The sequence below is a fragment of the Melozone crissalis genome, unplaced genomic scaffold (genome assembly GCF_028551555.1).
Source record: "Melozone crissalis strain CALT ecotype California unplaced genomic scaffold, PUWL_Pcris_2 ptg000063l_1, whole genome shotgun sequence".
Taxonomy (NCBI): domain Eukaryota; kingdom Metazoa; phylum Chordata; class Aves; order Passeriformes; family Passerellidae; genus Melozone; species Melozone crissalis.
Window position 1 is genome coordinate 1,130,493 of NW_026535841.1, and position 23,902 is coordinate 1,154,394.

Below are 23,902 nucleotides of genomic sequence, written 5' to 3' on the forward strand. Positions count from 1 at the left end.
GATGAAGAGAATGATGATTCTCACATTTGGCAAAGAACCCAAGCCTGTGAATTCCAGAGTTATTTGGGAATTTAGCTACTTGAATTGTGCTTTTTGTTGGACTTTTAGGAGCCTTGTGTTCCTCACCATGGGGTGAATGAATCTTGTCAGTCTTGCTGGTAACATTTGCTCCCTTTCCTCCAGTGATTTTAACAAACTTTTCAAGGAAGGACAACAAAATATTTTCTTTTTCACTGGCCACCTCTAACAGCCATTTTCCTCATCAGTTCTCCCATAAGGTGCTCAGAGGAAGCTGTGTCCAAGTTTGCAAGAGTTCCTCCAGAGAGAACCACAACCTCCTCAGAGGAGGGAACCATGCTGTTGTCAAAGGCACTTGGGGTCAGACAACGGTGCCCTGAACCCACTATGGCAAAATAATGTCGCAATCTGCTTAAGAAAATTGTTGGAGAGATTCCTCTGCCCCAATTAAGATACTAACAAGACCAAATTCAAGGTGGATTGTACTGAACAGTAAATGTGAGGTAGAGAGAGAGTTGGAAAGAAAGAGAAAAGCGGGGAGAGTAAGGGCGTGACAAGGGACAGAGACCTCACCTGGGGCAGGGCAAGTGTGACATTGTCCCCTGTGTGTGTGTGGCCTTCCCGGGGTGTGGGTTTTACACCTGAGCCAGTTTGGGTAAGGGGGGTGGTGTTCACCCCCTGAGCAGGGATTACCCGGCTGTTTCAGGTTGCAATGCAAGATGTAACCAAATGCATGTTTTCAATCCCCATCTTCAACAACTGCTATAAACAGCTGGGGCAGTGTTCTTTATCTCTTCCATGACTCAGCGCTGATAACACCCTCCAGGGGAGATATCTTCTGCTAATGGGCCATTGAGTGTCCCTGAAGGACTGATAAAATTCCATCTTCCCATTGTGGGGTGCTCCGCCCAGGGGGAGGAGCCAAGAATTCCTACCTGGATATAAGCTGAGGCTGGCAACACCAGCAGCACCTTGCGTACTGGGTTCCCAGAGGACAAGAGCTCCATAACCACCAGTGGACCTTAAGAGGAAGACCAGACCCTTCTACAGCATCACTTCTTGGACAGAATCACGTTGATCACTCCAACAGGACTGCAGCCACCATTTAATGGGACTGCAGCCACCACCCTGACCAACATGGTGTCAGGTTATATCCTGACTCTGTCAGTTTAAGGCAGTTTTTCTGTATCATTGCCTTGATCTTCATTTTCCTCTTAAATTGTGATTCTGGCTTAGACCCTTTCCCAGGTTTGCCTTCAAACCAGTAAAAAAAACAATGTCCTCATCTGTTGTTTTCTGCCGAAAACAGGATTTCCCATTCCCAAACATTTGCCAGATGGAAGAGGAGGCTGTGAGGAAGATGAGGATGCCCCAGGACACCCAGGAGTGAGGAGGAAGTCAGTGCCCCTTTCCTCCTCTATCCTGCTCCATCTCCCAGCCCAGCATGGCCCCCAGCTGCAGGACAACCCTGCTGCCAACACCATCCTACCGGGGATGCACTGGGGGGATCTCCTTCCCCTTCCCTCTGGCACAGAGGCAAATCCCATCCTCTCCTTGTCCTTCCTCCCCCAGACAAGAAGCTGAGGATGGAGACCAGGGAGAAAAAATCCCTGCGGAATAACCTGGAGGAAGAGGCTGTTATGAGTGACTCCAGGGCACAGGAATTCAACGGGGAGGAAAATCCCCAGAGATCCCACAGGAGGAGGGGCTGCAAACCAAGCCCAGTGTGCTCTGAGTAGGAAAGATCCTCCCTTAGCCAGGAAGGTGGACAGAGCTTCAGCCAGAGCTCAGAGCTGGTGGTCCATGAGCAGCTTAATGATGGGGAGAAGCACTACAAGTACTTGGAGTGTGGGAAGAGCTTCAGGCACAGCAGCACCCTGATCAGCCACCAGATGATCCACAGCGGGGAATGGGCCTGTGAGTGTGGGGAATGTGGGAAGGGCTTCAGCTATAGGTCAGAACTCATCAGGCACCAACACATCCACACTGGGGAGAGGCCCTATGAGCGTCCCCAGTGTCAGAAGAGGTTTTGGACCAGCTCCAGTCTCCTCCAGCACCAGCAGATTCACACAGAGCAGAGGCCCTTCCGCTGCCCTGACTGTGGGAAGAGCTTCAAGCAAAACTCCAACCTCATCAGGCACCGGCGCATCCAACTGAGGAGAGGCCCTACAAGTGTCCTCAGTGTGGGAAGAGCTTCACCCAGAGCTCTCACTTGACCAGTCACCAATGGAGGCACTGGTAAGGGAAGGCCTCCAATGCCCCAAGTGCAGGAGGATTTTGTGCACTGCCCCAACTCCAGTAATAGGAGTATCCATGTTGGGAAGAGCCCTGATGATCCATGTTCCCCAGGATCCATGCTGGGAAGACACCTGTACCTTTTCCTGTCCCTGCCAATGACATGATGTGGGATAGAAAAAAATGAAGGTCTGGCCATGGCCCTGTCATTACATTCACTCCCCCCTCAGGTCATTGCCAGGGGCAGGAAATGGACTCTCTCTCTCCCTGAGGAGAAGGGTGAAATTTCCAGGAAGGGGAAATTGTGGCCAGGAAGACCCAGTGAGTTTTGTTGAGTTTTCCCTGTAAACAGTCCCTTCTGCTATCAATATTGTTTCTGTTTTTGGTTGTGCCTTATCTCGTTGCTGTTCCCAATAAATTGTTCTTATCCCAGCCCAGGATCTTTGCCTTCTGTTCTTTCCATGGGAAGCGGGAGGGCAGCTAGGGCAGCACGGTTTTAGTGGGAGCAGGAAATTCAGGTATCCCATTCCTGAACCCCGGCCTGTGGAAACCGAGCATCCCAGCTGGTCCCAGCCCTGGTGGCCATGGCAACAGCCTTGGGAGCGGGTCCCTGGCTGGGGCTGTGGGAACCTCTTCCCTCTGGTGCCCAGGGACAGGAGTAGAGGGAACGGCTGCAGCTGAGTCGGGGCAGGCTCAGGTTGGATGTCAGGAAAAGGTTTTTGCCCAGAGGGTGCTGGGGCCCTGCCCAGGCTCCCCAGGGAAGGGTCTCAGCTCCAGGGCTCTCTGAGCTCCAGCAGCGTTTGGACAGCGCTGCCAGGCCCAGGCTGGCATTGTTGGGGTGTCCTGTGCAGGGCCAGCAGTTGGACTGGAGGATCCTGATGGGTCCCTCCCAACTCAGCCAATTCTGTGGTTCTGGGATCCCATGAGCCTGGGGATGGGGGCTGCCAATGGTTGCCATGGCAACGGGCTGTGGCTGCAGGCCTGAGCTGGTGTCCATGGCAACCACCTCTGGCATGGGGTCTCTGTGGAGCTGCCAAGGGACTGACCATAGCAACAGGGGGCTGGTGATGGTTGCCATGGAAACTGACCATAGCAACAGGGGGCTGGTGATGGTTGCTATGGAAACTGACCATAGCAACAGGGTCCCGGCGATGGTTGCCTGCTAAGAATCAGATTTGTCACAGGCCCTCAGAGGGGTTCCATGGGGACTTTCCAGGAGTCTCCAGGCTTTTCCAGAGCTGGAATGTCACAGGCAGAGACAGGGGCTCCATGGAGACCTCCCAGGGCTTTCTGGGGATGGTAAAGAACCCTGTGGTCAGAGGCAGTCAGAGCCATTCCATAGTGACATCCCAGGGGACCTTGGGCGGCAAAGGCACCGATCTGTCACAGGCACTCACGGGGGCTCCACGATGACATCCCAGGAGTCCCCAGGCTGCCAAAGAGCCCTGATGTCCCAGACACTCACAGGGGTTCCTGTCATGGGCACAGTGGGAGCATCAGGCAAAAGCTTTATTTCTTTATTGGAGAAACTCCTGCTGAGACCTGAGATGCACAAAGTACACCCAACAGTCACCATGGATCCTCAAACCCTTGCAGGGCTCCTAGACTGCTAAAATTTCTTCTAAGAGAGGAGACTGGGAACAGCTGGATCCAATCCCAGCCCAAGAATTTGTCAAAGGTTTATGTGTAAAAGATTGGAGAGGTGGAATTGAACTTTAACCCAATTTGTCCCACAGGATTAATGATGGCATACCAGATATATTTATATAAATACAGCTCTGATTGATTCTGATCATGATCGGACAGAAAGATTTTAACTCGACTTATTTACTCCACAGTTCAGGAGCTTTATCAATTATTAGAATATAGTGCTCTAGGATGCAATTTTGAAGTCAACAGATTGGTCTATGACATCAGAGAATTTGTTGTGGAAGTCACTGAGCAGCTACAGCATCATAGAGGGGATTCTGTGACATCACAGAGCAGGCTGTGGCACCATGGCATGGCTGGATGACATCATAGAGCTGGCTGTGAGGTTCAAAGTATGTGCTGTGACATTAAAGAGTGCCAGTATGACATCACAGAAAAGGTCTCGTGGCATCACTGAGGGGTTTGTGACATCACAAAGCTGTCTGTGACATCATAGTGTGAGGCAATAGAGCAGACTCTGCCATCATTGAGTGTGGCTCTGTGACATCAGAGAGTGGGTTGTGAAATCACTGGGTGGCTGTGTAACATTATAGAGATGGTTGTGACATCACAGAGACTTCTGTGACATCACAAAGCAGATGTAGCACATCGTAGGGTGACATCTCATAGTTAGCTGTGTGAGATCACAGGGGCTGTGTGACAACCCAGAGTGGGCTGTGACATCACTGGTGGCTGTGTGACATTGCAAAAGAGCTGTGTGGCATCATAGGGGCTGTGACATCACAGGGGCAGTGTGACATCATGGGGGCTGTGTGAGGTCACTGGGGAGGTCACTCTGCCCCAGCCCCCCTCACAGCTCCCCCCAAAGCAGTCCAACCCTGCTCGTGCACAGCGGGGTCCCCTGTCCCCCCGGGTCCCCCTGCCCCCGGCCCCGCAGCCTCCCCCAGAGGATGTTCCACGAGATCGACCCCAGAGCCTGACACGGGGACGGGGGGCCAGGGCCCTGGGGGTGGCACAGGGAAACAGAGACCCACCGGCAGCGTCCCCGTGTGCCCCAGGGCCAGAGCCTGGGCCAGGGCTCCTTCACCCTGTTACCAACGAGGGCTTGAGAGCGCTGAAAAATCCCTGGCAAGGGAGCAGCAAAAACCAGATTGAATATTAAGGGACAGCAGCACAAAGTTCCTTGCCAAGAGTCACTCTGCTCCTGACTGGACACTTCAGGCACACCAAAGAAACAAAGCAGCAACAAAACCAAACAGAATCCAGGCAATCAAACAGAAATGAGCTGAGAACTGTCCCAGTGTGTGTGAGACACAAGGACAGTGAGGGCAAGGATAAAATGAATAAAGAAATAAAAGCTTGACAGAGATCAAACTTAACAGGACTTCACTGATACCTTAACCTTAACTGATACCTTCAACTTCACAATTTAGGAAAAGAACAGAGCTTAACAGCATTTAACCTCACTTAAAACCAATGACTTAAGGATTTAATAGTGGAATAACATTAAACAATATTAAACTTAGCTTATAACATAGTAAACTTTGCAAAAAAAGAAACAATACCCTTTTTAACTTAACTTATTTGTCATGATGTAACCTTACTTACAGGCCTGACTGACTCAGCTGTCCAAGGCACTCAAGCCCCTCAGAAAGCAGCATTTCTGCAACATTTCTCCAGCACAGGCACTCCTGTGTGCACACAGACACAAAGAGTCAGTGCAAGGCACCTGTAAGCAATTCCCCTGAGGGCAGGGAATGCTCCCTGTGGATCCTTTGGCATCTCCCCAGCAAAGGCCAAAGGATTGAGCTTGGAGGAGTGGGGGGATTGGCCCAGGCTCCGTCGTTGTTGGGGATCCCCAAGTGCAGCAAACGGGAGAGTTCCCGGCTGGGAGAGACCCCACTCAGAGGGAGTCGCTGGCCCAGGAGAGCTCCAAGAGCCCCTTTTGGAGCGCTGTTTGTAGGGCCCCAAGAGAGGGGCTTCAGTCCCAGCAATGGTTCATCCTGGCCACACTTGGCATCAACAGCTTTCTTTGGCAGTGTGAGAACAGGGATGTTGTGCCACTGAGGGAACAAAAACAGTTCCCAGGCTGCTCCTACAGAAACCAGGAGCTGGTTGGGCAGCAGCAGTGCCTGGAGCAGAGAGTGTTTGTGATGAGCTGCAGAGGAGCTGAGCCCAGGGGCTGTTGGCCAAGGCCCAGGCCCAAGGAGCATTTCTCAGCTGGCAGGGTGGCCTGAGAAGGGGAGGGGGGAATGCAGCAGCACAGGGCCATGGAACCAAGGGACCATTGTGACACTGTGGGGCCCTGTGAGACCAAGGGACCACTGTGACACTGTGGGGCCCCATAAAACCTAGGGAGCACAGAACAGCTCTGGCTGGTTTGGCCTTCCATGGACTGCCTGACTGGTCCAGCTGACCTGTGCATGTTGAGGGTCACTTCTCATCTGCTGCTGAAACACTGGGGCTCTGTGCTTTCCTTCCCAATGGAAAAGAACTGTCCTTCTGCTCCAGGCACCAATGGCCAGAATTGGGATTTCACCTCCAAATTTCCTTATATCCAGGGATTGTTCCCATAGGAATATTGCCAGGACAAATCTGGCTGACAGTGGTTTCACAATAGTCACTTCTCATCTGTCCCCAAAACACTGAGGGAGGCTCCATGCTCTCCTTCCCATGGGAAAGAACTGTCCTGCCTCTCCAGGTGCCCGTGGCCGAGATTGGGTTTCCACCTCCAAAATTCCCTAAATTCAAAGACTGCTCCCAAAAAAAATCTGCCATTCCTGACACGTCTGGCAGGCCTAGGCCTACTGAGGTTCTCACCTGCCTTTCAAACCTTGGAGCTCTGTGCTTTCCTTCCTATGGAAAAGAACTGTCCTTCTGAACCAGGTGCCCATGGCCACAAATGGGATTTCACTTCCAGCATTCCCTGTAGTGACAGACTGGAGGAGATTGTTGGCTCGAAACATTTTGTGTGTGGGGGAAGAAGGGGCAGGTCCAGCCCTGCCCTGCCCTGGAACCCCAGCCCAGCCCTGCCCTGGAATCCCAATTCCCCCAGAGCCTCCATCCCAGCCCAGCAGTGTCTGCCAGTCCCTGGCACAGCACAGGCAATGCTCCACAGCCACCTCTGCAGCCCCAGCCCAGCTCCTGAGGGACCAAATGACCCCAAGGCCCACCTGGGGGAAGGGCCCAGGAAGACCAAGGGGTATTAAAGGCTGACCACAAAGCAAGCGCACATCTTGACCCTACCTCCTCTTGGAATTTCTATCTGAACACTGCAGGAATCCAGGAGTTGGTAGCTGTGTGTGTGCACCTCTGTATCTTTTTTGTCTTTCTCTCTTTTTAATTCACGCTTCTTGTAAAATTTGAGTAACTTAAAATTGATGAAGCTAAGAGTTTGTGAAGGTGAATGGGCCAAGTCAGTGCTTTGAGAATTGGTTTTTGTTGATTGAATGTCATACTAAACCTTTTGCAAAAGTTTCTCTGATTTTTCTAAAGTTCCCAGTAAAGGCTGTTTTGTTCTTTTGAGCTCCCAGCCACATTCCACACTCCATTTCCCAGCTGCAGCCCCTGGTGCCTCTGAGTTGTGCTGCCCCAGCCCCAGGGATGCTCTCCTTGTCTGCCCATTCCCCCACGGTCTCTGGGCAGGGATGGCCTCAGTGGGGGCTGCTGACATCCTCAGCAACTTGGAGGCTGCTGCTGAATTTTCCTTCTGCAGAGGCTTGTTCAGCCTTCAGCTCTTCAGTGCAGGAATTCAGTGTCCCAGGGCTCAGTAACATTCAGAACAATTTAACAAGCCAAGCCTCTGGGGATAATTTGATTTCAGTTTTCAAATCTTGTGTGGTTAATTAGGCAGATTTCAGAAGTGCATTCAAACTGAATATATTCTATTTTAAAAAACAGTGAGAAAAGATTTCTTAGGTCCCGTTTAGGTTTTTTTCCCTGTTAATAAATTGATATGTGCAATCTTCAATTGACACTGAATCCAAGCACCTCCTCATGCAGTTTGAATGGATATGAAAATCAAGACCCTTCATGGCTGACAATCAATCAGACTCTGTCCCCACCCCCACCCCACCATTTCCCCCATCCAAGCCCTGGCACTCAGAGCAGCCTTGTGCAAATCTGAGCTCCCTCCAGCCCAGGCTGCACCTGCAGCTTTCAGCTTCTTGGCTCCAGCTCCTACCTGCTTTCCTTGGAGAAGGAGCTGCCCGAGACACAGAGGGATGTTAATTTCTTGTCAGCCAACAATGCCAAGGGAAGGCACAGCTCCATCATATGCAAAAGTCATTTCTCTGCTGGATATTAAATCCACTTTCCACAGCAGACAGTCTCAGAGCAATGGAAAACACCTTCTGTGCCCAGCACAGATCCCAAGGTCCCCCCAAACCCTCCCCACCCCAATTCTGCCCAGATTTGCTCTTTGCACACACGAGTCACATGCTGAAGTCAGGAGCTCCCTCCATGCCCAGAGGGAGGAAAAGAGAGAAAGGGGATGAAGAGCTCTCCTGTGCAGAGCCAAGGTCCACGTGCTCTGGGATGTCCCAGCACCATCTGACATGTCCACCATCCCCCAGAGATTTCTGTACAGTAACAGTTTCAGACAAAGACAAAAGAAAAGGTAATTCTGTGAGATATAAACACAGTTAAGATGTTGACTAATATGATATTTATTTGAGCTTCAGAAATATTAGGCAATTCTCTGAAGCTCAAAGCATGAAACCAGTCAGCTGAAGGGCACTTGAATGACCAGAAAGCATTGGGAGGAGTGCTGAGGGTTTTTTGCAGGACAATGGACATATGCAACATATGCACAATCCAGCCTTCACAGAAACTGAGTAAGGTCTCTATGCCCTTGAAGGACACAAAAGGAGAAGAACACGCTCAGTAGCAGATGGTTCAGGATGCAAAGGCACACAAGAAAACCTGCAGCAAGATGCCTGAAGAAGAAAGATTAACTAAAATTAACTGAAATATCAAAATGCGTGCGTAAAAAGGACTTAACCAATCACGTATTAGCTTGAGGTGTGAACAATAGAGAACAGTATAAAGATGGCTTGCTTTTTGTAATAAATTGGCTTCACTTGATCATATTGATCATGGTGTGATGTCCCGTTAATGATCCTCTGCACCTGGGGACCAGAAATGCATGCAAGCCTCCACCCCAAGAGACATTATGAATTCAGAAAACATGGCCATTAACTTCTTGATACCAACACAGAGTAATGGCAACCAAAATGCAGTCAGCCAAGGGTTTTTTCCACTCTCTCTCAAGCCCCATGCAATGGGCACCAAATTTTGTCCTGGTTTAGGGCAAATTTGGGAGAAAACTTCCAAAGGGGCCCCTCCAGAAAGGAAACCCACACAGCCCCTCTCCCCAACCGGGTCGGGAAGGATTCCCTGGAGAGAAGTGGAAAGAACCTGTTCATTTAACAGACAAAGCACCGCCAGCACACAAAATGAACAATACCAGGTGACAACACTCTTTCACCACTCTGAAAAAGATGACAAATTCAGAAAGTCTCTCTTGGGAGTGGTCACTCTGTTATCAGTCCCTCCGGTGCAGGGGCAGCTGCTGCAGCCACAAGGTGCAAACTCTCGATGTTTCCCAGGGCCCAGTCTGGAGCAGGTTTGAATGGTTCCAAAAAAGGGAAAGGAAAACAGTCCAGGCAAAAATTCAGACTGCTTAGCTAAACTAACTAATGAGCAGAAACAAAAGCAAGAGCAAAGCAAAAAGCCAAGCAAAAAGCAAAAGCAGCACCATGTACTGCCCTGCCTCTGTGTCCTGCCAGCCATGGGGGAGCGGCTGATAACAAAACCAAAACAAAACTTCACTCTTCAGAGCGAGTCTTGAAGGCAAAGAACATAATATCCAGCATAAACAGAACAGACAGCTGGGGATACAAGCGTCCTAATGTCACCCTAGGACAGCACAGTTATTCCAAACTGCCCCCCAGCAGCTCCCTCCTCACCGATGCCATCTGCTGGTGCTGTGCCAGCTTCAGGAGATGCCTCCAGGGCCTGCATTACCTGTGTGAAAAATGCATATTGTATGACTGGCTTTTCACAAATATTAAAATTAATATTATATGTGTTGTGTTAGAAAGTTATGTTGTACTAATTTCCTTAAGTAGTGTGTTACATCTAGTTTTAGGTTATACCATAATGTTGAAATAGAAACTATGCTATGTAAGATACTTTTATAATTAGAGTATTAATAATTTGGACAATTTGAATTAGGACAATATGAGATAATAGAAACAAAGAATTACAGACATCTGGGTAACTTCTTCTGGGCAGCATAAGCCTGAAAAAGGACACACATTAACAGAGGGTTAACCCTTAAAAACAATAGCCTGTTGCATATTCATACCCCTCATACATGACGCATAAATTCTATTCAAACACAGGATTCTGTCTTCTTCCTCTGAATCCTGACGGCGTCTTCATAGCTGAGCAGGCAGGAAGAAGTTCGTTTCTTCTGATAAGAGAGCAATAAATTCTCTTTCTCTGAAAGATTTAGGTGTCCTGTGGCCGCTATCTCGTTGCGAGTCCTTTCTTTAAAAAAAGTATTTTACATAGCATAGTTTTTATTTTAACATTATGTTATACCCTAAAACTAGATTTAACATACTACTTAAGAAAATTAATACAGCATAACTTTCTGACACAACACATATAATATTCATTTTAATATTTGCGAAAAGGCAATCATAAAATACGCATTTTTCCCACGGGAGGACTGGCCCCCCCCAGTTATTCCCTGTACCGGCGGGACCCCCCCTTCCCCTCAGAGCTCTCCCGCGCTGAGGGGCCGCTGCCGCTTCCCGCCCTTCGCGCCCGCCCTCAGCGGCCGCTGGGAACTGGGGGCCGCCCCGCCCGCCCTTTTATCGGAGCCATGGAGAAGGAAAACCGCTTTAAATTGTTCATGCCGCCGCGCCTGAGCGCTGGGCAGGTGTCTGCGGGCAGATCCCAGGTGAGCGCTCGGCCGCGGGGCCGCTGAGGGCGGCCCATACCACACCCGCCCCCGACCCCGGCCGCCCCCTCGGGCTGTGCTGTTCTGGAGGCCGCGGCTGAGGAGGGGACGGGGGGAAAGCGCAGGGGCCCTTCCCGGGGACACGGGGACAGTGCTGGGCCCGGGGAGTGCTCCGGCAGAGCCCCGAGCTGGAGCACACACACACCTGCCCCTTGCCCCGGCAGAGCTGGAGCACACACCCACCTGCCCCTGCATAGGCCGGGACGGCTCCTGCACTCGACTCATTTCTGTGCGTATGCCTAGAGTGGCACGTGCACAGACATCTTCAGTTTGAATTTCAAAGACTTTTGTTGTTGTATTCTCTCAAAACTGAAGGGAATCATCTTCTGGAGCATCCGCTCTGTGTTGTAAATCCACGTTTGCTGTGGGTAATTCAGCCCAGAGAGCGAGCAGGGCTCCTTCGCCGGCCGGGCTCTGTGTACAAATCACCAACGGGATGGGGCTGCTGAGGAACTGCCTTGAGCTGTTTTATTTTCCAGCATCAGTCTCATTACGTGGTTATGACAATGGGAAGATGCCAGCAGCTCACATCCCAGGCAGCAGACAAAGAACTTCATGTGACAACTTACTTTAAAAGTTTTTTGACCAATCACACCAAGCAAAAGCATATTGACAGCAGTTCTATCCAACCACTATAAGCACAGGTACCTTTGGTTAAAACAATGCTTGCCTTTTTTGAATACAATACCTGCTTGTAAGCCTTGAAACACAATGCACAGAGCTCCATTATTAAGCTTAGAACTTTCTAATATCTTGCTAGATAAACTTTTCTGTAGCTTAGGGAGTTATTCTAGCCAAGCATTAATACACAGACCATTGTTCTATTTGTCATTACTTTTCTACTTTTTTCATAATTTTTCTGCTGACCTATGTCATGGCTACTGCTTGGCACTAATCACAGTTCTGCTGTCTCTGAGGCCTGCCTTTTGCAGCTTTCTGAAACCCCTCTGATTTTATGGATTCCCACAGGCCCCACTCAGATGCTCGCACTGGCATTGGCGTCTTGGTCTCACCAGATCAGGTGTGCAGTGAAAATGTTCTGTCCCCACACTGAGTTATGGGAATTCAACAAGTTATTTTTTCATGTCAAAGCTCCTTATGAAATATGTTGAGATTCAAACAGGATATTCTGACAGCAGATGAGTTTGCTGTTTACAGGATGAACTTCTGTGACTTAAAAAACTTGTAAAAGGGTATTTTCATACTGAAACATAATCAGATATCGTTTAGAAGTGCCCTTGGAAGTAAAGCAAAAAAGCAATATCAACTACTGAAAAGTCTTCAGAAAAGTAATTTGTCTCCTTGAGTCCTTTGCCATGCACCAGTGCCCAGACAGGCAGGAGCTGCTGAGTTCCCTGCATTGAAACCTCCCCTTTGGCCACAGTCTGTAAATCAAACTGCAGAACACCAACAGTTTGATCAGCCACTGGGAAGTAAGAAGTGAGTTCCAAAGCCATTACCAATACCTTGGGCTTTGAAAATTGTAGGCAGCTGTTTAATTAATGACACATTCTATTTTCACATCATCTGTAGGGATTTTTTCTGGCTTTTATAATTCTTCTTTGCAAATCTACTCTTAAGGAACTAATTTTTAAATTTGTGCAGGGTATTAACAGACGCTCAGATGATGACTTTAAGCTGCCATTCGATGTGTTGAGCCATGGAGAAATCACTGATTCAGGTACGATTGGAATATTTGCCATGCACCTTCTTTAGATTTTTATATATTGTCAAGTTTTAATTTTCATGAGTAGTCTCACAGTTTCATGTCTGTAACTGTTAAATACAGTTTCACTGTTACTTTTTTTAGAAATACATTGATCAAAATCTCTTCATGTTTCAGATACAATTTCACAGCAAGTGAAACTTTGCTCTGAAGTAGGTGAAGAGGTCAGCTAAGTATCAACTCTGCACATCTCATTCCTTGGGGTCTTTTGAATTTGTTCCCAAACAGTGCCTAAAGCATTATTCAGTAAATATTTCAGGCCTAAAGGAAGTAGTCAAAAGGGAATAATGTTTTCTGTCTCCTGTTTAAAGCTGAATCACTTAGAGGAGATACTTGTGATTTAGTGAACACACCTGGAAATTAATCTTTAAAAATTAAGGTGATTGCAATATTGTTGTTGTTTTTGTCTTTGTTTGAAGTGTCTGCAAAGTCCATGAGCTTTAATTAGAGTGAGATTTAAACACTTAAGTATCCTTGTCGAACTGCTGCGGAATATTCTGTTGAGGGGCAGAAGGGTTGAAGTCAGAGTATTCTTTGGAAAACTGAAGTAGATGATCCCAATTGCGTTGTCTGGCTTTAATTTATCTGTAAAACAATGAATTCAGTGGTTTCCTCAAGCACTGGATTCCTTTCACAGTGTCTTTACCAGCAGATCTCTGCTTTAGCACAACTCAGTACAGCTCAGCTTTTTTGCAATAGCTTCTCTACTTTGCAGCTACAAAACACTGTTTGCTACCACAAAATAAAACACATTTCTTGTGCTCTCTCTGCTGTTTTTCATATCCCTGACAACTTTTTAGACTTTTTTAATCCTAAACTATTAAAGTACCATCAGGACTGTAACAAAACTGTGATGCAGCCAAAACAAGGGTGGTGTTTGGGGCTGTTGTAAGTGAACCAAAGTGCCCTTGGGACTCGTGTGTTGCTCTCCCTGCCTCAACCACTGGCCCAGCACTGCTTGTAGGGCACTTTCAAGGTGCTGTAAGGGCACAAGGGTGGTGGTTTTCCTTCCTGCTCTGTGTGTGAGCAGAGAACTGCTGGGACACTTGGATATTCATAAATCCCTGGTTCCAGATGGGATCCATGCCAGGGTGATGAGGGAGCTGGCAGATGAGCTTGCCAAGCCTCTCTCCATCATTTATCAGGAGTTGTGGCTCACTGTGAGGTTCCAGAGGATTGGACACTAGCCAGTGTGACACCCATGTACAAAAAAGGTAGGAAGGAGGATCCTGGTAATTCCAGGCCAGTCAGCCTGGCCCCAGTGGCAGGTGAGATAATGGAGCAGTTCACACTGAGTGCTATCACACAGCACTCACAGCATGACCAGGCTATCAGACCCAGCCAGCAGGGCTTTACCAAGGGTGGGTCATGTCTGACCAATCTGGGCTCCTTCTGTGAGCAGGTGACTGCCTGGTGCATGCAGGAAAGGCTGTGGATGTTGTGTGTCTGGGCTCCAGCAAGGCCTTTGGCACTGTCTCCCACAGCACACTCCTGGAGAAGCTGCAGCCATGGCTGGGACAGGAGCACTCTGTGCTGGGCTCAGAACCGGCTGCATGGCCGGGCCACAGAGTGGTGGTGAATGGTGCTGCATCCAGCTGGCAGCCAGGCACCAGTGCTGTCCCTCAGGGCTCTGTATACTGGGACCAGTTCTGTTTAATGTTTTTATAGACGACATGGGTGAGGGCATCGAGTCCTTCATCAGTAAATTTGCAGAGGACACTAAGCTGGGAGCTTGTGTTGATCTATTGGGAGGAAGGAGGGCTCTGCAGAGAGACTTAGATCAGTTGGATGGATGGGCAGAGTCCAGCAGCATGAAGTTTAATCAGTCCAAGTGCTGAGTTCCACATTTTGGCCACAAAAATCTCCTACAGCGTTCCAAGCTGAGGACAGTGTGGCTGGACAGTGCTCAGGCAGAAAGGGGCCTGGGGTGCTGGTGACAGCCGGTTGAACATGAGCCAGCAGTGTGCCCTGGTGGCCAAGAAGGCCAATGGCTCCTGGCCTGGGTCAGGAGTGGTGTGGCCAGCCGGAGCAGGGAGCTCATTCTGCCCCTGTGCTGGGCACTGCTGAGGCTGCACCTTGAGTGCTGTGTCCAGTTCTGGCCCCTCAGTTTAGGAAGGACGTTGAGATGCTGGAGCACATCCAGAGGAGGGCAGCAAGGCTGGTGAGGGGTTTGGAACACAAGCCCTGTGAGGAACGTTTGAAGGAGCTGGGGCTGTTTAGCCGGGAGAAGAGGAGGCTCAGGAGTGACCTTATTGCTCTCTACAGCTTCCTGCAGGGAGGTTGGAGCCAGGTGGGGTCGGGCTCTTCCACCGGGCAGCACTGACAGAACCAAAGGACACAGTCTCCAGCTACAGCAGGGAAAGGATAGGTTGGATATTAGGGAAAAAATTTTCACTAAAAGAATAATGAAGCACTGGAATGCTCTTCCCAGGGACGTGATAGAATCACCATCTCTGGATGTGTTTAAAAAAAGCCTGGACATGGCACTTGGTGCTGCAGTTGAGGTGTCAGGGCATAGGTTGGTCTCGATGATCTGAGAGGTCTCTTCCAGCCTCATTATTCTGTGATTCTGTGATTCTGTGTGTGTCCATGGCAATATCACAGGTACTCCTGGGCAAAGTCTCTGAAGCTGCTTTTACTTAACTCAGCAGTGTCTGTCAGAAGGAGAGGACAGAAATGTGTGAAGAACCTGCTAGAAGGAAATTTGGCTTCACTGATAATTCTGGCAAAATTTTTGTTGATTTTGGTGGATTGCAGTTATCTGTGTCTTTAAGCCCATCTATTTGGTGATGTCTGAAGGGGGTTTGGGATATTTCATTGTATTTGTATCTCCTATGTGCCCTGTAATGCCTTTTGATACATACACAGAGGATGCACAAAGATTTAAACTTGGGCTCCTGATCATATATAAGCTTATATCACCATCTGTGGAAAAAATATTACTCTTGTGATGTTTCTAAGAGATAAATACATTATCTACAACAGTATTAATTAGATATTATATACTATTAATTAGATTGTAAATAATGTGGAACCTGTTCTATTAGAATCCAGAAACAACAAATGAATTGATCTCAAAACTCTACAAAGAGGCTGAGAAGATCAAGCAGTGGAAACTGACTGTGGAAACTGAACTAAACCAGAAAGAAAGAAAACTCCAAGAGAATAGAAGGATTATTGAAGCACAGAATAAAGCCATTCAAGAACTGCAGGCCAGTATTGTATAGTGTACATTGAATAGATGAAGTTCAGTGCTTCCTGATTCAGTATGACACTATTATTGATACAATTAAATATTAAAGACTGTTGCAGTTTGGTTTGTGCCTTGAGAAAATGATTATTTTGGGAAGTTGCAGGCACCTGTCCTGTGTGAGAGTGGGTATGAAGAATATACCTGTAAGTGTCTCATTTGCTGGTAAATTATTGTTCATTAATTATTGTATCTTTCATGCAAAAGATGACTCAGCATGTAATACCAGATAAAACAGACTTCTGTCTACTGATGCCCCAAGTGACTTTTTCATGAGGGATTTGAGAAGTTCAAGTGCATTTCTAATATATTTTTCAATAACAGTGTCTTTTTGCATCTGTTCCCCATGAAATCAGTTTGAAAATGAGAAAGATTTGAGAAATCCATTTGAAACTGGAAGATGAGATATGTGAAAATAAAGATCTCTTGAAAGAGTAAGTAATAGAACCAAGGATATATTTTTGTGGTGGAAATAATCAGTTTCCATGTGGGCAGTTTTATGTAGCTGTTAAATTTTGAAGGTCATTTCCATTGTTGCTCCTTAGGTGCACAAAGCACTGTGCACTCCTGTGCAAACATGATATTTTTCCCTCCTTTAGAGCTGCTGCTTCGAGGCATCTGTGTAATCTGTTCAAGGAAACCTGCACTCACTTCACAGAGAAGACCAGCAAATGTAAATGCTTTTTTAGTTTTTATTTATCAGATAAATGTACTTCTAGCTTGTTCTGAATTCACAAACAGAAGCAAGAAGAAGAAATTTCTCGTGCTGTTCAGAAAAGTTCTACAGTTGAGATCGACTGGATGTGGCTCTCAGAATGAGAAGTGAATTTTAAGTGGCTCACAAAATTGGAAGTGAAGCCCCAGGTCTAACAGATTTGTGGTTTGTAATGCTGAATGCAGAGGGCTTTTGAAGGCAGTGAGATTGTTTGCTGCAAGGTTGCCAGCCTGGGAGCTCTTTGGGTGCCCAAACAGTGCTCCAGGTTTGAGGCAGTGCCCACAGCCCTGACTGGCACTGGAGCCACTGCAGGGCAGGGCAGGGCTCCCCAAGGCTGCTCAGCCCATTGAAGCTTTGCAGTCCCAGCCACACTCTGGGAATGGATTCAGACATGAGAAGTGACACTTCATGCCTGTTTTTAGGCAGTAGAATCTACTCTGAATTCCCAGCACTCTGTAACAAATTTCCAGAGCTGACCTTTCCTGTTTTCAGCCATCACACATTTGTGGGGAAAAAAGGTCTGAACCCCAAGGTATAATGAGTAACTGGAATTCTTCTCATGAAACTGAACAAGCCAAGACAGTTGGATAACTTAATGAAGTTTAAATTATTGAGGTTTTAAAATATGTTATTGATTGGGAATTTTACTTTATATGCAATTTAGAATTGTTATTATAATCATTATAATTTTACTAACTTGATTGTGGATACTTAAGAAGTGTCTATCTCTTTTTAGCCTTAATTCTAGAAACACTTGTATATAGTTGTACTGTTCTTTTTTGATAGCTGTTTCTTTTACTGTTCTCTTTTTAATTGTTTTCTTAGGAAAAAATAGTATCAATTACAAAAGTGAAAGGAAAGAAGGAAAATATGGACATGGAGTGTTGCAATTTTATAATGACAGTTCAGATGCTCTATCAGCATCTGCTGATAGGAAGAAATTAAGCGCTAAACCCTAGATTACAGTTTATAAATACTAACAGTTTTGATACATTATTATTCAACAGCATTAAAACTATAATAATTAATATGGTCGCATAAACTGATCCAGAATTACACTTTTCACAGAAAAAAATATCTTAGGAAGGAAATTTAAAAGCTGAGCTTGCTTAATGTTTCAATGAAATACACATTTTCCCTAGATTCTGTAACTTTTGGCACCATGTTTCATAATGACTTATTTAGTAAGAATGGAGCTGATAATTCCTTTGTTAATTCATTATGCTGATTAAAAATTATGACTTGGGCAGCTGGCATTCTTGTTCAAAAGAAAAACTTTCTTATATGTTCTTGCTTTGATAGATGAACAGGAAAAGGAAGCAACAATACAATTGTATGAGGAACTTCACAGCAACGTAGAAGTAAGTGAGTAAGTTTGATGAAAGGAATGTGAGTTATGTGAGCTGAGCCGAGTTCCATGTTTATGTTGGGATACTGTTTGTGTCCATCATGTGTGGGTATCATGTCATGTGTGATGCATGAAGTTGGGTTTTCAATCCCTTTTCAAGAGTGATTTTTGTGTTCTATAAAGCACATTAAATGGAGAAGGTGCAGGAGTGTGTGGGATGTAGATCCCTGTGATCTGGGTGATGTGTGCTTAGTGCTGGGTCACTGCCACAGCTTCTGGCTTCTTTCTGGGCTCTGTTTCACCTCCCTGCTGGTTCCTCAGAATGGCTGAGGTGGGCAGCAGCCCCTGGAGAAGTTCCAGGGTTTCCAGTATTGAACTTCAAATATTAAATTTTGTTTTTAGAGAATGACGGTGGCATTTGAAGAGCTTCGTGTGCAAGCAGAGAACGACAGATTGGAAATGAGTTTCAAATGTGAGAATTCTGTTTATTGAGTTTATGCAGCTGGCTCAGTTTTGTACTTCATAGCTTGTGTTACACATGCAGTGTCAGGGCAGCCAGATGTGAAGTGCTGGAATGGTGAGCAGCTCACACTGAGACACTGGGACCCTTCTTTTATTCATGCTGCCTTTGGTCACTGCCTGGCCCCTTCTGTTGCTGTTCCACTGGGCCAAAGCTGGAACTTTATTTCTCAAACAGTCACTCAAAATTGAAGTTTTGTCTGTGAAGTACAGTCTAGAGATCAGTACTTACTTCCCATAGTTTGTTTATTTAAATGATAATGCATGAGTGTATAGCTACAGAAACTTTAGCTAAATGCTCTCTCTCTGTATGTATAGCCTGCTATGTTCCTGTTTCATTCTCACATGCTCTTTTCTGTTTGTATTTTGATTATAAAATCAAACATTGCCTCAGCAATTACTCTTGGGAAACAAATGGTACAGCTGTACAATTCCAGGCAACCTTAAACTGGAAGTTGTATTGAACTTGGAGTATATTTCAGCTAGAATGTTAACTATGGATGTTACTGTATCTCCAAAGTAAAAGAAGAAGCAGAAAAAGTGGACAAGTTTGAAAAAGAATGCAAACTGTAAGTCAGTCAAAAGGAAAAGCAAGTTTGCTCATTTTGCCATCTAAGATGTAGAGCTTTATTTGGAACTAATGGGGCAATGCAAGAGCCAAGAAATGTTTCTGGGTATTAGTAAAAAAGACAAAATAACATCTGAAGCTGCATTTAAGTCAAATTCTACAAAGTTTAGTGGTGTTTCAGTCCCTTTAGTCTACTGGAATTTATGGTTTGATTTTGAATTGGAGAACTTTTTTGTTTAGAGTAATGTGACGTGATCAATATTTGGCTAAGATTATATCTAGACAAATATCTATCTATCTATCTATCTATCTATCTATCTGTCTGTCTATCTTGAATGACAGCAAAATGTCTGCTTATCATACCTGGGTACAAATGAAAATTAATATCTGTCCCTTCTCCAGACTTCATGATGATATTTCTTGCATTTTTCTAGATTTCAGCTCTTACCATACAGAGAGATGAAAAAGATGATGTCATAAAAGACATCAAGGCTCAGCTGCAGATGTCAGAAAATAAGATTGCTGACTTAATGGAAGCAAAATGTAAGAGTTCTGCCTGCTGTGTTTAAATGGAATTGTTTATAGAATTGAAATGTAATTGTTTATGATTGTTTATTTATTATATGTAATTGTTTATAGAAGCATAGGAAACAGGGCCATGATAGTCTTATTCTGTTGCTGGTTGGCAGCAGAATTTTGGGGCCTTGAAGGCCTTATTTTTGTTTGGAACAGGAGCTGCTCATGTGGGAGCAGGACTGGCAGGGCAGTTTTTAGGGTGAGTCAAGCAGTGAGAGCTTTTGAAAATTGCAAGGGAAAAATATGTTGCTTCAGTTTTGCAAATGTACCGTCAGGCACATGTCACTGAGGAAACTTACTTTTCAGAACTTGATTTTCAATATTTTTAAGCCATCTATATTTTAATTTCATCTATTATTTTATAGTATATGATGTCAGTACCATTGGTCTTTGTTACATTCTTTAAATGTATGTAATTTTCCATTTTTAGCAGCATTTTTTAGTAAATAATCCCATTTTTAAAAATATAAACATCTTTTTTTGTTTAGTACATAATGAAGAAATGTTAAAGGAATCCCAGGGCAGTAAAGAACATTTGAGGGCAGTGCTGGAAGAGGCTAAAATTTCATTGCAAAAGGCAGAGGTACCCCTTGCTTATAGTTTTACAGTACAAATAGACTAGATGAGTATTTGCATAAGTAATTATGGATACTTTAGACATGAAACAGCTGTAGCTCTTTGTTGCAAAACATGTTTAGAAATGATATCATGTCTTGAAGGTTACTCAAAAGAACTTGGAAACTGAATTCCAGACTACAGTGAAAACATTAATTCAGGTCACTGGAGAAAAGGAAGAGCAGGAGGAAGAATGTAAAAAAATGAAGGCTTTGCTTGCAGCCCTGACAGAGGAGTTTGAGACTTCTGTTGCCAATTTGAAAAGCTTGCTGCAAGAAGAACAAAATAGGTAAATTAATGAGTTTAAATTCCAAGAGTGATCTTACAGGTTGCAGTCTATGACGAAATCAATAACAATTGGAAATGAAGCTGAAATTTTTTTCACACAGTGGTCTAAATGCAGAGAATTTAATGTATTTTTTTTGTTTGTGATAGTTGATACTGTATAAAAAGTAATCTTTTGCCCCCTCCAACTTTCATAATTCTGTCTTTAAGAAATACAGATTTCTGTAGGTATATATTTGTTTACTTTTATGTCTACTGTTCTGAGTTTTTAAAAGTGAAATTTGATGTGTGTTGCAGGCAGATCTATCACCTGCCTGTTGAAAGATAAATGTTCTTAAAGTGCTTGTGCTAAGACTTTGTCTTATTGTCCTGTAAGTTTCAAATGCAGTGCTTTGTACCCTACATTTGGGATTTTTCATTTACCATTTCCTTAGATTAAAGAAATCTGAAGATGATTCAAAGCTGCTTATCTTGGAGCTCCAGAATAAATCTGCTGAACTGGGTAAGGCTTGTAGAAAGGCAGAAAATGAGCTGGGCAGTAATAAAAATGTTTTCTGCTCTTTTCTGGAAATGGACTGTCTCTAGTAGCTGGAGAAATGATTTTACAGTACCTGTACCTGTCAGGAATGCCTGGATTTATTTTTACTCAGCTGATCCCTTTTCTTTGGGGGTCATTGCTGCTGGCAGCAGCCAAAGGGCAGTGCTATGCACAGCTCCAATAGTCAGACCATTCGTGCATGAATTCTTCTGGAGGTAATTTTGGTTTGCAGCTCAGAGCAGCAGCACTGCAGGTGCCAGGAGTGACTTCTGCAGCAGAGATAAAACCTCCCATGGAGGTTTCTGTGACCCTCCCCATGCTGGAAGTGGAATGATGCTGGCAGGGGTTGTCTTTAAATATCATCAATTTGACATCCTGTGGTTTCTAGGGATGTGCTCCTTAGTCCCCAGAATAAGAGCTCTGCCTTGCTGTTGAGTACTTGCAAAAATTCCAAGAATTGTGAATGTGCACATAGAAACCATTTGGAAGTTAGTAACAACTGGTTTCCTTTCTCAGCATATCCATGTGATACCATATCCAGCAGTTCAGATTTTTTTTCTGGAACAATGCAGGTGCATCAATGCTTGGAGAATACTCTAGTCTTACAGTCCATGGTTTATTTGAAGTTGTAATTGTGGAAAACATAATAGGCTCTAAATTTTTTTGAAGATAATATTTAGTTTCTCTTCAGATATAGATTTGCTAATGTCTGAATCATTTTTTCAAGTCTACATTTAGATTAAGTCATAAATGAGCTTTTCAGTTTCTTAACTTAATCCAACAAGTTTTGAGAACTGGGTATTGCAAAAGGGGAAATGTTTTATACTGCCTGCTAAATATGAAAAATCATTTATGTTCCATTAATTTTACATTCCATGTGCTGTAGAAGAGATGACTAAAGTAAAATGTGACAAAGAAGTGCAACTTGAAGAGCTGTCAGAAACTCTGGTAAATGTTCATTTTATTAATCTCATGGCATTTGCTCTTCATATGAAATTCCTCTTGCTTTGTAAGTATCTTAAATGCCATAAATAAACTCCATCCAGTCTACCTGAACATTTCTACTAAACTTTCTCACACACAATTTCAGTGTTTTCTTTGAAGAACTTCTTCATTGCCTCTGTTTTCCTTGTCTCCTGTGCTTTTGGTTTTTCTTGTCTCCCATGTTTTTGGTTTTCCATCTCAAGGTTTTTGGTTATTTCCTTCTTTGTTCATGCCCATTCAAATGCCACTCCCTCTGGATATAAAGTTTTCCCATTTTTCCTTCCTTCCAGGAAGGTAATTAGCTCTGGCCTCTGTGAACCCTGCTGTGCTGTGACACAGGCCCATTTTCTGTCACAGAAGTCTAAGCTATATGAAATACACTCTTAACAGAGGTTTATTTTCATTATGATTTTATATTTACAAGCCTAACAAGAATCCATATCGGCTGAAGTTAAGATAGTGTGAAATCAGGTGTGCATTTTACTGTGTCTGCTTGTTGTTACAATCTGTGCATTGAGTGTTCTGAACTGAGTTTCACTCATTTTCTAAAATGGGCAAATTGGAGGACTTTTACTGAAGAAGAATCTTGAGGCTACTGTACAAAATTTGCAGAGAGAGAAAAATGTGGAGAGAGAAATGAAAATGCTCTCCAAATGAGGGAGGTCTGAAGCAGGGCAATAGTAACATGTTTTTAGAAATAGTGAAGTTGCACATCGTGACTTGGATACAAGTTTATACATAGAAACAGCACCCAGAGCAGGGTCCCACCCGAATTTTGCAGCCCAGGTAATGAAACTCACAGCAGAGGACAGACATGAACAGCACTGGTGTCACAGTTCACTATGTCACACCACTACACCACTTCCAGATCCCAGCAGAGACTGGAAAGATCCAATCTGGATAATCCATGGCATGGATGTTGTTGGGTTCTTCTGAAAGCCTTGTGCTCTTAGTTCATGTCTGATGACCTCCAGCAGTTGGAGTTTGCACATGGGAACTCAAAACTCTTCCTTTTCATTTTGCAGAAAGAATTCCATGGTTTGAAAGCACAGCTGACAAGAACAGCTGAGAAGGAACAAGATTATTTAAAGCAACTTGTGACTCTGAAAACAGATCTTGAACAAGAGGCGTATGACCATTTTGAAAATAGAATATTGAATTAGTTTTGGTGTAATACAGAAGTTGCTTTAATCCACAGTGAAATGAACTATGATTGTTTTCTAATGGAAATTTTGAACCACATATATGCCATTAATTATATACTTACATTTCTAAATTCCACTTTCTCTATTTATGTGTATTCTATGGCATATGTAGTTGTTCTTTCACTTATTTAACAAGAAGAGAAAGTTTCTGAATTCATTGTTAATCTTGCTTTAAAATACATAATCTTCACTAACCATTATATATATATAAAAGTTGGCTCTGATTTTCTTTCCTTCTTCTGTCACCTTCTTACATCTCTCTGACTCTGCTGCAAAGCTTATATTTGTAGATAAAGGCCTGGACTTCTTTCAGCATGGAATAACACTTGATAATGGGTATTTTTAATTTAAAAGGAGATTTCAAAATGCATCTTCTTATTCTCCTTGGCCATTTGTTTTAAATTAGGTTAAAGAATGAACAGCTAACAGTGTATCTCAGTAAGCTTTCACTAGAGAAAGAACAAACAGCACAAGAGAAAAATGCTGTGGCTGCAGAACTCCAGAAGCTGCAAGAACAACAAGAGGCAAGTTGTAAACTTCCAGCTTTCTTGAAAGGACAACACTCAATTTGACAAATGACTCAGTTTCACAAATTAGATGATGAGCTGCAACATGACTTGGGTCTGTAGAGTACCTG